A 12,928-nucleotide genomic window follows, 5' to 3' on the forward strand; every position below is an offset into this window, starting at 1 on the left:
AGAAAAGCGCAACCAAAAAGCAATTTAAACGACAAACGTTCAGAAAAATGATACCCGTTCTATTTTAGCCTATTAAACCATAGTCAGACCCTCTACTGCAAACCATAGCAGATTTTTGTTTAGAAAAATCAAATAAGGGACTTGCATTGACAGCTGGAGTTCAAACACAGTTCACATAATGTAATTTTATCTGCAGTTTAGTCATAGGTAGATAAGGGGTCACTGTAAACATGGTATTTCTCTTTCAATATATAAACAGTAACACAGTTGTCTTTTTTCTGATTAGGGAAGTTAAACATCCTGGTTTTGACTGTTCTCAACACTGCTCCATAAAAAAATTCTGTGCTGGGAAAACTGAACAACAATATCTCCACCTGCTAACAGCTTCTTCAGCAGAGTGTAAGATTTGGGTCACAGTGCATGTCTGATTACAAACTACAGCTATTAAAAATATGCAATTGCTTTTGCACTTTTACACTATTTTGCACCATCTTTAGACAACACTAATAAGGTTGGGCACTCTTAATACTGCTCTAATTTCTACCAGTGTGAGAGGTTAAGCTCTCAGATTCTTCATTTCAGTTCTTTCAGGTTATTCAATATTATCAACCAACAACATTTTTAAATCAAACACAAATAAGCTTCATTTTTAAAGAAAAGTTATTCACTAAACGTCCGCAAGCAGATTACGACTGGTTCTATGCAAACTAAGGACTTTATGCAGGGTGCTGAGCAGCCCAACTCTCAGTAGGTAGCCATTGTAAGGTGGTAAGATGTTTAACATCTACTGTATTTGTAACAATGACAGCCATTTCTTCAAACTTAACCAACTGTACAGTAGTTTTGCACATTAAGCATGAAATACCTTGCATGTAATCTTCTCCATGGTTTGAGCCAACATGCATTTTAGTATCCCAGAGCACAGAACAAATGGGGTAATTTTCACAGAGCCACATTATTTTCAATTGTGACCACTGCATTAGATTGTGATTAAGGTATTTTTAAAGGTTTTGAATTGGTATTGATGATTCCTATCACCTAAACGTACATGGTGCACCATAACACATGAAAAGTTCCTACCCCCAAAAGAATTTGCCATCTCAAGGTTTTAATCAAAGCTATGCAGAGCAAGACTCAATACACACAAAATGGAGCATGGCCATTAGAACTTGAAGGCTTCAGAGAATATTTGTAGGTGGGTTTTTAGGAAATTTTGAAGTGAGGAGATGGAAGGAAGCTTGCTTTGTCTTGGGTTAAATGCTGTTCCAAGCACCTGGGATAATATGGAACAAGATCCAGAGTTGACAGACGAGAGGAGTGGTAAGGAAGGCTGGGTGAAATATGAAAGCAGGGGTGTGGGCAGGGACAGAGACATGAAGATCTTCAAAGGGAAGGTGAGTCGGCATAGAATACATTAATTAATATTTTATCAATAGTTTACTGACAAAAAGTAAAAGGTTTGGGAGTCATATTGAAGAACCAGAAGACTGACGTATAGGAAAGATAGGAAATTCTAATTCTCCCTGGAAAAGATCTGTTACCTATGCCCCAGAAGCAATAAAACAAGAATGACAAAAAAATGCACTTGGTTTGATTTAAGAGCTATTTAATTTTGACCCCATTATTCCTCTCAATCCCCCAACTCTCGATCCTCTCACCCCCCCAAATCGTTTTTATGGGATATTTCAGGTCAGATCACGGTGAGTCTTCAGGTTAAGCAAGACTCAAACACAGATCAGAGGAAAACCACTCCAGCTGGTTATAAAATGAGGCATATGAATGTTACCAGACCTTTCCTTGAAACAATAATACTAGGTATAGCTATCATTGTTTGGGTGCACTGGCCTCATCCTCCCCCCCCCCCCCAAAGGGAAAATAATCAGAGGAAGGAAAAGAAGTTCTACAAAGGAACTTTACTGAACTCCCTCTGGGCACTCAAAGGGCATCTCTGAGCAGCCTCTTTTCCATGCTAGAAGTGTGCTGCTTAAATTGACTGCATTTATTCAAGAAGCAATTGTGAAGTGGATCTGCCTGTTTATCTGTGGATTATAGGAGATATTTATTCAAGAGAGACCTTTAACAAATACTCCCTTCAAGAGGGCTGATCTGCTTTTAAGTTACACTGCAAAGGATGGAGTAAAGGAACAGACAAAAAACAACACACCGGAGAACTTAACAGCCAAAGTGTACCTGGACAAATAATTTGACAAAACCCTTGAATTATTATTTTTCCTTGGAAATACCAGTTATCTGAAATGCCATGAATACAAAGCCAAGACTGTCTATATCATGGTTAATAATACTTTGCAATTTGATAGCATCTTCAGTACAAAGATCTCAAAGCATTTTTAAAATTTTTGTATATTGTTAAATTAAACCTTTTAATACTCATAAGGTAGGTGTTATTTGCAGAGGGGAAAAATGAAGCACAAGGTCACAGAGATACTAAGTCAGAGCTGGGAATGCAACCCAAGTCTCTGAACTCAGTTTTATGCTTTAACCAGGCTTCCTCTCAAATATTTCAGACACATCTGTGGCTAGTCCAGTTTCCTTGACCAGCGCTGGCAGTTTTTTAAACAGATACCACCATGCTTCAAGTTCAATCTACAATGAAAAGAAAAGAAAATTTAGACTAGGGAAATCTGCTAGAACATGGGTTTCAGAGTAGCAGCCGTGTTAGTCTGTATTCACAAAAAGAAAAGGAGTACTTGTGGCACCTTAGAGACTAAAATTTATTAGAACATAAGCTTTTGTGAGCTACAGCTCACTTCATCGGATGCCATTAGAGCATAAGCTTTCGTGAGCTACAGCTCACTGTAGCTCACGAAAGCTTATGCTCTTAATGAATTTGTTAGTCTCTAAGGTGCCACAAATACTCCTTTTCTTTCTGCTAGAACATAGTAGCTCTGGACATGGCTAAAAGAATACAAATCCTGCAGCATGGGATGGAATGAATCATGTTTTTATGGGTTCCTGACTTGTGCTATAGTTGTGGACATTTAGAGGGCTAAAGGATGGTTGGGGACCAAAGTTAATGCATGGCTTGATCCAACTTATGCTGCCAGAGTTTGAACCACTCTCAAGACTGTTGTATTGTAGCAGAGTTCCCCAAAATGAGGTTCTCTTTTTTAGTGCATATCACTGAGCAAGGTTTTCTAAATTTGGAAGCCATGATTTAGACTGTGTTCATTTCCAAGCAGGGACTTGTCCTCCCTTTGCTTGGAAAGCTCCGAGTATGTTTTGGACAATACATAAATCAAAATGAATAGTAGTAGTAAATACTGACCCCAGCAAGAAATTCCTGTAAATGTTGGTCAGGGAAGTTGTGCTAATAAACCGTGGTGGTGTTTGCTCAATGCAGTGGTCCCCAAACTTTTTCCATTGTGTACCTCCTTATGGAATGGAACCTGTCCACATCACTCCTGGGAACCACAGCTGGGGCCGGGAGCGAGGCTGTGGCCAGGGCCCGAGCTGGGCTGGGCCAAAGCAGAGCTGGACGCAGAATGGGACTGGGTGTTGCTCCCTCCCCGCCCTCCTGTGGGGACTGGTCTGGACCCTCCTGTGCCCCCCCAACAGATATTTCTCCACACACCCCTAGCGGGATGCATCCCACAGTTTGGGGACCACTGGCTTAGTGTATGGTTTCAGCAGCAGCATGCACAACTCCTACAAGGATTTGTTATAGCCAACCTTTGCTCATACCTTAATATGGAACTTCTTTACAACTCTCAAAACGCTCTGCTCCCAAGCATAGTCTGAGAATGAAGTGAAATTAATATTTGATTTTGAGAAGATCAGATTTACAATCCTTAAGTCCCTTGGCCTCCATTTACAAATAAGAGTTTGTGCATAATTGTGTGTGGAATGTTTTGTTTTTAAAAGTGTATTCAGTTACACAGAAGTCAGCCTTATCACCTGAGCAGTTTGGCAGCAACTCTACTTAAAATCACAATTGTAAGCAGAACCTTCCCTTAACCACACAGTTCACACAGCAGTGATGTGAGAGAAGAGACCAAGAGGATCATTTACATTTTCCTGAGCTTTAAAATCATAGAATCATAGAAGATTAGGGTTGGAAGGGACCTCAGGAGGTCATCTAGTCCAACCCCCTGCTCAAAGCAGGGCCAATCCCCAATTTTTGCCCAAGATCCCTAAATGGCCCCTTCAAGGATTGAACTCACAACCCTGGGTTTAGCAGGCCAATGCTCAAAAATGAGTGTAACTGTAGCCAATTTCAATGCTGGACGTAACATCTAATATCTGATGCCCCTGGCCTCGTTAGCCGTGGTTTCTTCACCGCTGTACTAAAATGCTTCTGATTATTAAGAATACGCAGCAGAGGTCCTTAATGAAATTAAGATTTCTGAAAGTAAGATTAATGAAAAAAAAAAAACCTACTTTCAAATACCCGTACAAAAATACCATATGTACAGAACTTTAAGCATATCACACAAACACAATTTTCTAATTTCTCTGCAAACATAGTTCTGTTTAATGTGTTGGGCAGATATGTTGCTCTGTGGACACTTTTCCACATTCCTTTCATTTAAGCCACTAAGCATCTATCAAATAGTAATGGTCTTTTGGTCACTGGTGACCTGGGCAGGATTTGAATGAGATAAAAGATATTATCCTATTAACAATGTATTGAGCCATGCAGTCTTTTCCTCTAGATGCATATTCCTGTAAAGAACAGAGGTGATAGATGCTAGTCATGTTGCTTAATGTATGAGCACAGTACAAGAATCTGAATACAATTAGAACAGTGAACATGTAAGGAATATTTTCTCTTTTGTTTTTAAAGAAAAAACTTATAAAAGGGTTGCCCCCCCCAAAAAAAAATCTAAATAGATCTGAACAGGACTAAAATATCAGCCTAGTCTGAACTAGTTTCATAAAGGAAGAAAAGATATAATTGGTATCTCAACAATAAAAAAACTAGGCTAAAAATTCTGACACCAAAGAAAGCAGCATTCCATTTTCCTCCTATCTGATTGAATCATAGTTAATAATTCATAGTCTGCTTTAGTCAAGTTCCAAGGCAGATGTTGGTGCTGCACACAGTCAAACCTCAGTTAAGATACCTGTGATGTGCTCAGTGTGAATAAAAACTGCACAACTCCCGTTTTGGCATGTATTGTTGATGCTTACACTAGATCCCAAAAGGACACACCCCTTTGAAAAGCCCCTTGCATAGAGTGCACATATGATCATTTCAAAGGAAGCAGGTAGGGAAAGAAAGATTTAATTAAAACTAATTATGGCACCTTAGAGACTAACAAATTTATTTGAGCATAAGCTTTCGTGAGCTACAGATCACTTCATCGGATGCATTTGGTGGAAAATACAGAGGGGAGATTGATATACACACACAGAGAACATGAAACAATGGGTTTTATCATACACACTGTAAGTAGTCCACCAAATGCATCCGATGAAGTGAGCTGTAGCTCACGAAATCTTATGCTCTAATAAATTTGTTAGTCTCTAAGGTGCCACAAGTACTCCTTTTCTTTTTACTGTAAGGAGAGTGATCTCTTAAGATAAGCCATCACCAGCAGCGGGGGGGGGGGGGGGGGAAGGGGAAGGAGGAAAACCTTTCATGGTGACAAGCAAGGTAGGCTATTTCCAGCAGTTAAGAAGAATATCTGAGGAACAGTGGGGGGTGGAGAGAAATAACATGGGGAAATAGTTTTGTTTTGTGTAATGACTCATCCATTCCCAGTCTCTATTCAAGCCTAAAGTTAATTGTATCCAGTTTGCAAATTAATTCCAATTCAGCAGTCTCTCGTTGGAGTCTGTTTTTGAAGCTTTTTTGTTGAAGTATAGCCACTCTTAGGTCTGTGATCGAGTGACCAGAGAGATTGAAGTGTTCTCCAACTGGTTTTTGAATGTTATATTTCTTGACGAACTTAAGAATCTGAAGTTCCTTCCAAAATCTAATCGAGATGGGGTGTGGCGCATGCTTTCAGAAGTCTTAAAAGAGCAAAGCTCTGATGAGGAAACTACTGAACCTGAACCACCAAAAGAGAAAATCAACCTTCTGCTGGTGGCATCTGACTCAGGTAATGTAAATAGACATGCATTGGTCTGCACTGCTTTGGATCATTATCAAGCAGAACCCATCATCAGCATGGAAGCATCCCAGCTATCTTCGAGACACCACTGACTTCCTGAGGAAACTACAATCCATTGGTGAGCTTCCTAAAAACACCATCCTAGCCACTATGGATGTAGAAGCCCTCTACACCCACATTCCACACAAAGATGGACTACAAGCAGTTTTTTCCACCAAATGCATCCGATGAAGTGAGCTGTAGCTCACGAAAGCTTATGCTCTAATAAATTTGTTAGTCTCTAAGGTGCCACAAGTACTCCTTTTCTTTTTACAAGCAGTCAGGAACACTATCCCCAATAATGTCACGGCTAACCTGGTGGCTGAACTTTGTCCTCACCATAACTATTTCACATTTGGGGACAATGTATACCTTCAAATCAGCGGCACTGCGATGGGTACCCGCATGACCCCACAGTATGCCAACATTTTTATGGCTGACTTAGAACAACGCTTCCTCAGCTCTCGTCCCCTAATGCCCCTACTCTACTTGCGCTACATGGATGACATCTTCATCATCTGGACCCATGGAAAAGAAGCCCTTGAGGAATTCCACCAGGATTTCAACAATTTCCATCCCACCATCAACCTCAGCCTGGACCAGTCCACACAAGAGATCCACTTCCTGGACACTACGGTGCTAATACGCGATGGTCACATAACCACCACCCTATATCGGAAACCTACTGACCGCTATTCCTACCTACACGCCTCTAGCTTTCATCCAGATCATACCACATGATCCATTGTCTACAGCCAAGCTCTACAATACAACCGCATTTGCTCCAACCCCTCAGACAGAGACAAACACCTACAAGATCTCTATCATGCATTCCAACAACTACAATACCCACCCGCTGAAGTGAAGAAACAGATTGACAGAGCCAGAAGAGTACCCAGAAGTCACCTACTACAGGACAGGCCCAACAAAGAAAATAACAACGCCACTAGCCATCACCTTCAGCCCCCAACTAAAACCTCTCCAACGCATCATCAAGGATCTACAATCTATCCTGAAGGACGACCCATCACTCTCACAGATCTTGGGAGACAGGCCAGTCCTTGCTTACAGACAGACCTCCAACCTGAAGCAAATACTCACCAGCAACCACACACACACACACACACACACACACACACACACACACACACACACACACACACACACAGAACCACTAACCCAGGAACCTATCCTTGCAACAAAGCCCGTTGCCAACTCTGTCCACATATCTATTCAGGGGACACCATCATAGGGCCTAATCACATCAGCCACACTATCAGAGGCTCGTTCACCTGCGCATCTACCAATGTGATATATGCCATCATGTGCCAGCAATGCCCCTCTGCCATGTACATTGGTCAAACTGGACAGTCTCTACGTAAAAGAATGAATGGACACAAATCAGACGTCAAGAATTATAACATTCAAAAACCAATTGGAGAACACTTCAATCTCTCTGGTCACTCGATTACAGACCTGAGGGTGGCTATCCTTGAACAAAAAAAACTTCAAAAACAGACTCCAACGAGAGACTGCTGAATTGGAATTAATTTGCAAACTGGATACAATTAACTTGGGCTTGAATAGAGACTGGGAATGGATGAGTCATTACACAAAGTAAAACTATTTCCCCATGTTATTTCTCCCCCCCACCCCATCCCCCACTGTTCCTCAGATGTTCTTGTTAACTGCTGGAAATAGCCTACCTTGCTTGTCACCAAGAAAGGTTTTCCTCCCCCCTCGCTCCCCCCGCTGCTGGTGATGGCTCATCTTAAGTGATCACTCTCCTTACAGTGTGTATGATAAAACCCATTGTTTCATGTTCTCTGTGTGTGTGTATATATCAATCTCCCCTCTGTATTTTCCACCAAATGCATCCGATGAAGTGAGCTGTAGCTCACGAAAGCTTATGCTCTAATAAATTTGTTAGTCTCTAAGGTGCCACAAGTACTCCTTTTCTTTTTGCGAATACAGACTAACACAGTTGCTACTCTGAAACCTCTAGAACGGTGGCTGAAGCATGAAGGGACATATGAATCTTTAGCACATCTGGCATGTAAATATTTTGCAACAACGGCTACAACAGTGCCATGCGAACGCCGGTTCTCGCTTTCAGGCGAGATTGTGAACAGGAAGCGGGCAGCATTATCTCCCGTAAATGTAAACAAACTTGTTTCTCTTAGCGATTGGCTGAAGAAGTGGGACTGAGTGGACTTGTAGGCGCTAAAGTTTTACACTTTTATTTGTGAATGTAGGGATTTTTTTGTACACAATTCTACATTTGTAAGTTCAGCTTTCATGTTAAAGAGATTGCATTACAGTATTTGTATTAAGTGAACTGAAAATTTTTATTTTTACAGTGCAGTTATTGATAAAAATATACAGAGAGCACTGTACACTTTGTATTGTGTTGTAATTGAAATCAATATATTTGAAAATGTGAAAAATATTTATATAAATATTGTATTGTTTAATCGCACGATCAATCATCATTAATTTTTTAATCGCTAGACGGGCCTAAACACAATTAAACACAATTGTGTAATACGCATAAGTTGCCTAAGACAAGCTTGTTAATAGGACCCCCTAAAAATGTTCAGTTACTCGTTTAAGTCAGTGAATAGCAAGCACGTTTGGAAATGGAGCCCTTCGTTCCTCCACATTTTAGTTCATTTGTTTCAATGGGAGAGAAAGGGGGTGCTTTGAGGAGATTTTTACTTCTGAAGAAAACCTGGAAAAAGTGTCTTACATTCTCTCTCAACAGACATGATATTGTTGAAAACGCTGGAATGAAAATCTGTTGCCATGGATGTCTCACAAGCCTCAGATTTAAAAAAAACAAAACAAAAAAAACCCCACCAACCCTTACAGTAACCTTCATTCCCAAGGATTCCAAAGGGCTTCAAAAATGAATGCCTGCATAGAATGAACTCTAAATTTAACAGAGCAAGAGATCTGTTTCCTCATCACCTCCTAAATAGAGAAGCTGGTCCATTTTGCCATCAAATGAGGGAGTGCTAATCCAGTGAGAAACAAGGACTAAAATTTTTTCAAGAATTGGGTTCCAAACTGACAGATTCAAGTATGTAGAGGATCACACTGAAGTAAATTCTTCAGCATTGGGCTCAAGTTGTAAAAAGTTTCCTGGAATAGAGTTGAAATTTAAATCATAAAACCACACAAAACTTCTAAAAACTTTACAGTTCTCAGATTTTCAGATGCAAGGGCTGTATAGGTCTATAAATCTTGTCAAGATGTAAACTGAGCACTAAAGAAGTGATTTAATCAACATTTAGTGTTTTTAAAATAGTCTTGAATGTCTTGAATGATTAGGTCTTAACTTAACAGAAACTGAAGCCAGCGGTTCTTTAGTGTCACTCGAAGAACAAGACTCTAGAAGCAAGTCTTAAAAAAAAAAAAAAGTTTTTTCATTCATGATGAAAATACAACTGCATAATGCGCTATATATAATCGCCTCTTTATAGACTGTAGCAGATGCCAAATGGCACAGTATAGCCACATCTTACTCCCTCTTATGGAAAGGAGGGATTACTGCAATTTGTTATACAGTTTAAGTCTGTCTTCTGTTATGGGTTTAAAATCCTTTGACTGTGGGTTTCCTTAGAGAAACAAACATGAGACATTCGATTTCATTTCCTACTGTCAAACTAGACAATAGAGAGATTCTTCTTAAATTGTGTACCGAACATAGCCTTCTCACTAACCCTCTAAGACAACATCATTTCAAGATTTACACCGCAGTTTGGTTGTTAACAGAATACCACCTTTAACAGAATAGCAGGGGCTGTCCTCTTCGTGGACATTCTACGTGCACCCAAAATAGATACAAGGACTGGGGCCCCAAGTTTACGTATTCTGCTTGAATCTAGTTCACAAAGTCAGATAGATGAGGAATGGGCCTGTCTGCTGAAGCATGAACCTTCAGTTAATTATCAACTCACTAAATCATCAGAATGTGATAATGGAAAAACTCAATGAAAGCAACTTGGCTTGTTGGGGTGTAAGGAGGGGGAAGCAGAGAGGGCCCACACAATAACATGCATTAATGTGCAGTAGTCCAAACTGGAAACAGTATTTAGTTAACCAGAATTAATCTCAAGGGCCAAAGATATGAAACATACAGAACACTCAATCCAAAGTACCCATGTACTTGTGCAAGAGTCCCTAAGAGGTTGTGCTCAACAGCCAAAATTGCTAGTGACCACCCCATAGATGGAAAATTTGACCTCAAGTTGCTGCCATTCATTATTTGAACTTTAAGTTCTACAAACAAAGTGCTTCTGTATTTTTGGTGTATTATTCACCTTATAAACAAGCATTTAAAAACAATGTAACTGATTTTATTTAAATACTCATCCAAATGGACAGTTTTATGCTCCTGATCTCTCTGAAGGTTGCTACTATAGCCATGAAATCCAACTGGTACAACTAAAAACAGATGTTGATGCTATGTGGAAATTTTACGCTATATACTAATTTCCCCTCCCTCAAAGTCTGAACATAGTATGCTGCAGCTCAGAGGACCTCTTGGATAACTGAGCAACAACCAGACACGCCAGAACTAAGGCCCCAGAGAGCACTGAAGAGCCACTGACAGTGCCATTCTTCTATGCTACCACCCCCCCATTTTAGCATAATTTATTCTAGACAGGGCTCTTTTACTCTGTGGACACCTGAACTTTTGTTTTTGCTTTTAAAAGACACACACAGAATCAGTGAGACTATAATGATTTCTTTGGTTGTCTTATAGAAGTTTTCCAGGAAGGTGATATGAATGTGATTATTTTGCTAACTAAAGCAACACTACTGTTAATTCTAGTAAAAATAATAGTCAAAAGGAAATCTAAAAGACACATTCAGTGATTTTACAACTCTGGCAATGGGTATTACAACGTTTTTAAACAATCATTTTACATTTACACAGAATCTTACATCCCCCAAAAATCCCAAAGCATCTGAGGAACTATATACAAACAAGCACCACCACATCATTGCAGTGTAGACACTCCTGGGATCGTGGGAAGCAGCCAGTCCAACACCACTCCACAGTACACTGCACAAAAGCATGACGGCAGAAGAAGTAGGGAATGCCATGCAATCTCTAGTGTTCATCCACAGCAGATAGGACCTGTGTTTATGAAGTCCTTCTGTAGTCCTATATGGAACTCAGTTTACCTACCTTGGAAGACTGAAGTGCTGAATGAAACCTGTTCCAGGGTGTTCAGGTGTTTCAAACCTGATGTTCAGATAACTAACCCATTTCTGGTGTTGGGTGAACTGAAAGTGATCTTTGTGGCCCTCATGCGTCATTATAAATCCTACATTTCCACCTTCTGTGCAAGGGATGGCTTTCCCCCCCCCCTCCCCGCCATGTTCCACTTCCCACCAGTGCTGTTTGTTTGCACTGCCACCTGTTGCTGATTCTGGGGAACCAATACCTTGCAACTTTTTGCCCCACAACCACTGTTCATGATTGGTTTTCCACATCAAAGCAGGAATGGTAAGTGATAAGTTGTGCAGTGATTCTATTCTTTGATCTTGAAGTTTTATTTGCATAAAAAATGTTCTCTCTCCAGACAGTCTTCAAGATGTCAAATTAAGCTTTGTAGGTTCTCCATCTCAGATTGTGATGTGACACAAACCACTTGCACATACCTCTCTGCCAGAAAATGGTATTTAAGAAAAGTTGCCCTCTGTTACTGATGTGAAATTAGCACAGCGTGTCCCTTCTCCATTCTGCATAACTACTATATCTAGATTTAGAAGAAAAATGCATGGCTTTATTGTATCGGTCTATTACACGCAATATACTGCATGTTTTTCAAATTCTGTACTATCAAGATTTCACTAAGGAATGCTTTGATTTCTATGCTAATGAATGCTAGAACTTTAACATCTCTTAACAAGACAGCCTGGAGGCTGCATCGTGGTTGCAAAATTTTGTGATGGTCCTATTTTTCTCTGACGGGGGGGGGGGGGAGGAGAGGAGGAGGAAATCAACCTCCTCTCAAACTTGCAAGACACTATAAAGGCAAAAAATTGGGAGACTTTGGGCCCCTTTCTCCAGAGGATTTGAACTGCATCTTAGCCATCAAAGGTTCCCACATACAAGATTCACATAGTCATTGTTCAAACCCTTTATTAAGGCAGAGTTAAAGTTGCTGACAAACTTTGTACCCTTCCAGAATGTCAGGTATACGTACACGTAACTCTTTATTTCCCGATTTTGAGATGTTTGAGACCCACCCTGTAACCTTAACTCTGACCTTTTTGTCCAACCTTCCTCTGGATTGATTAATGGGCAAATCTAATTCTACCCATGCAGGTTTCAGAGTAGCAGCCGTGTTAGTCTGTATTTGCAAAAAGAAAAGGAGTACTTGTGGCACCTTAGAGACTAACAAATTTATTAGAGCATAAGCTTTCGTGAGCTACAGCTCACTTCATCGGATGCATTTGGTGGAAAAAACAGAGGAGAGATTTATATACACACACAGAGAATAGATAGAGATCTTGTAGGTGTTTGTCTCTGTCTGAGGGGTTGGAGCAAATGCGGTTATATCGTAGCGCTTGGCTGTAGACAATGGATCGAGTGGCATGATCTGGATGAAAGCTAGAGGCATGTAGGTAGGAATAGCGGTCAGTAGGTTTCCGATATAGGGTGGTGTTTATGTGACCATTGCTTATTAGCACCGTAGTGTCCAGGAAGTGGATCTCTTGTGTGGACTGGTCCAGGCTGAGGCTGATGGTGGGATGGAAATTATTGAAATCATGGTGGAATTCCTCAAGAGCTT

At 40.4% G+C, this 12,928-nt stretch overlaps 1 protein-coding gene across 6 annotated transcripts in view; it reads right to left on the minus strand.

Annotated features, from left to right (window-relative positions):
• The window catches only part of TMCC1 (transmembrane and coiled-coil domain family 1), a 215,327-nt gene that overhangs the window by 89,278 nt on the left and 113,121 nt on the right, over positions 1 to 12,928 (minus strand). The gene's annotated exons all lie outside the window — the stretch shown is intronic.

The sequence above is a fragment of the Dermochelys coriacea genome, chromosome 7 (assembly GCF_009764565.3).
Source record: "Dermochelys coriacea isolate rDerCor1 chromosome 7, rDerCor1.pri.v4, whole genome shotgun sequence".
NCBI classification, from domain to species: Eukaryota; Metazoa; Chordata; order Testudines; family Dermochelyidae; genus Dermochelys; species Dermochelys coriacea.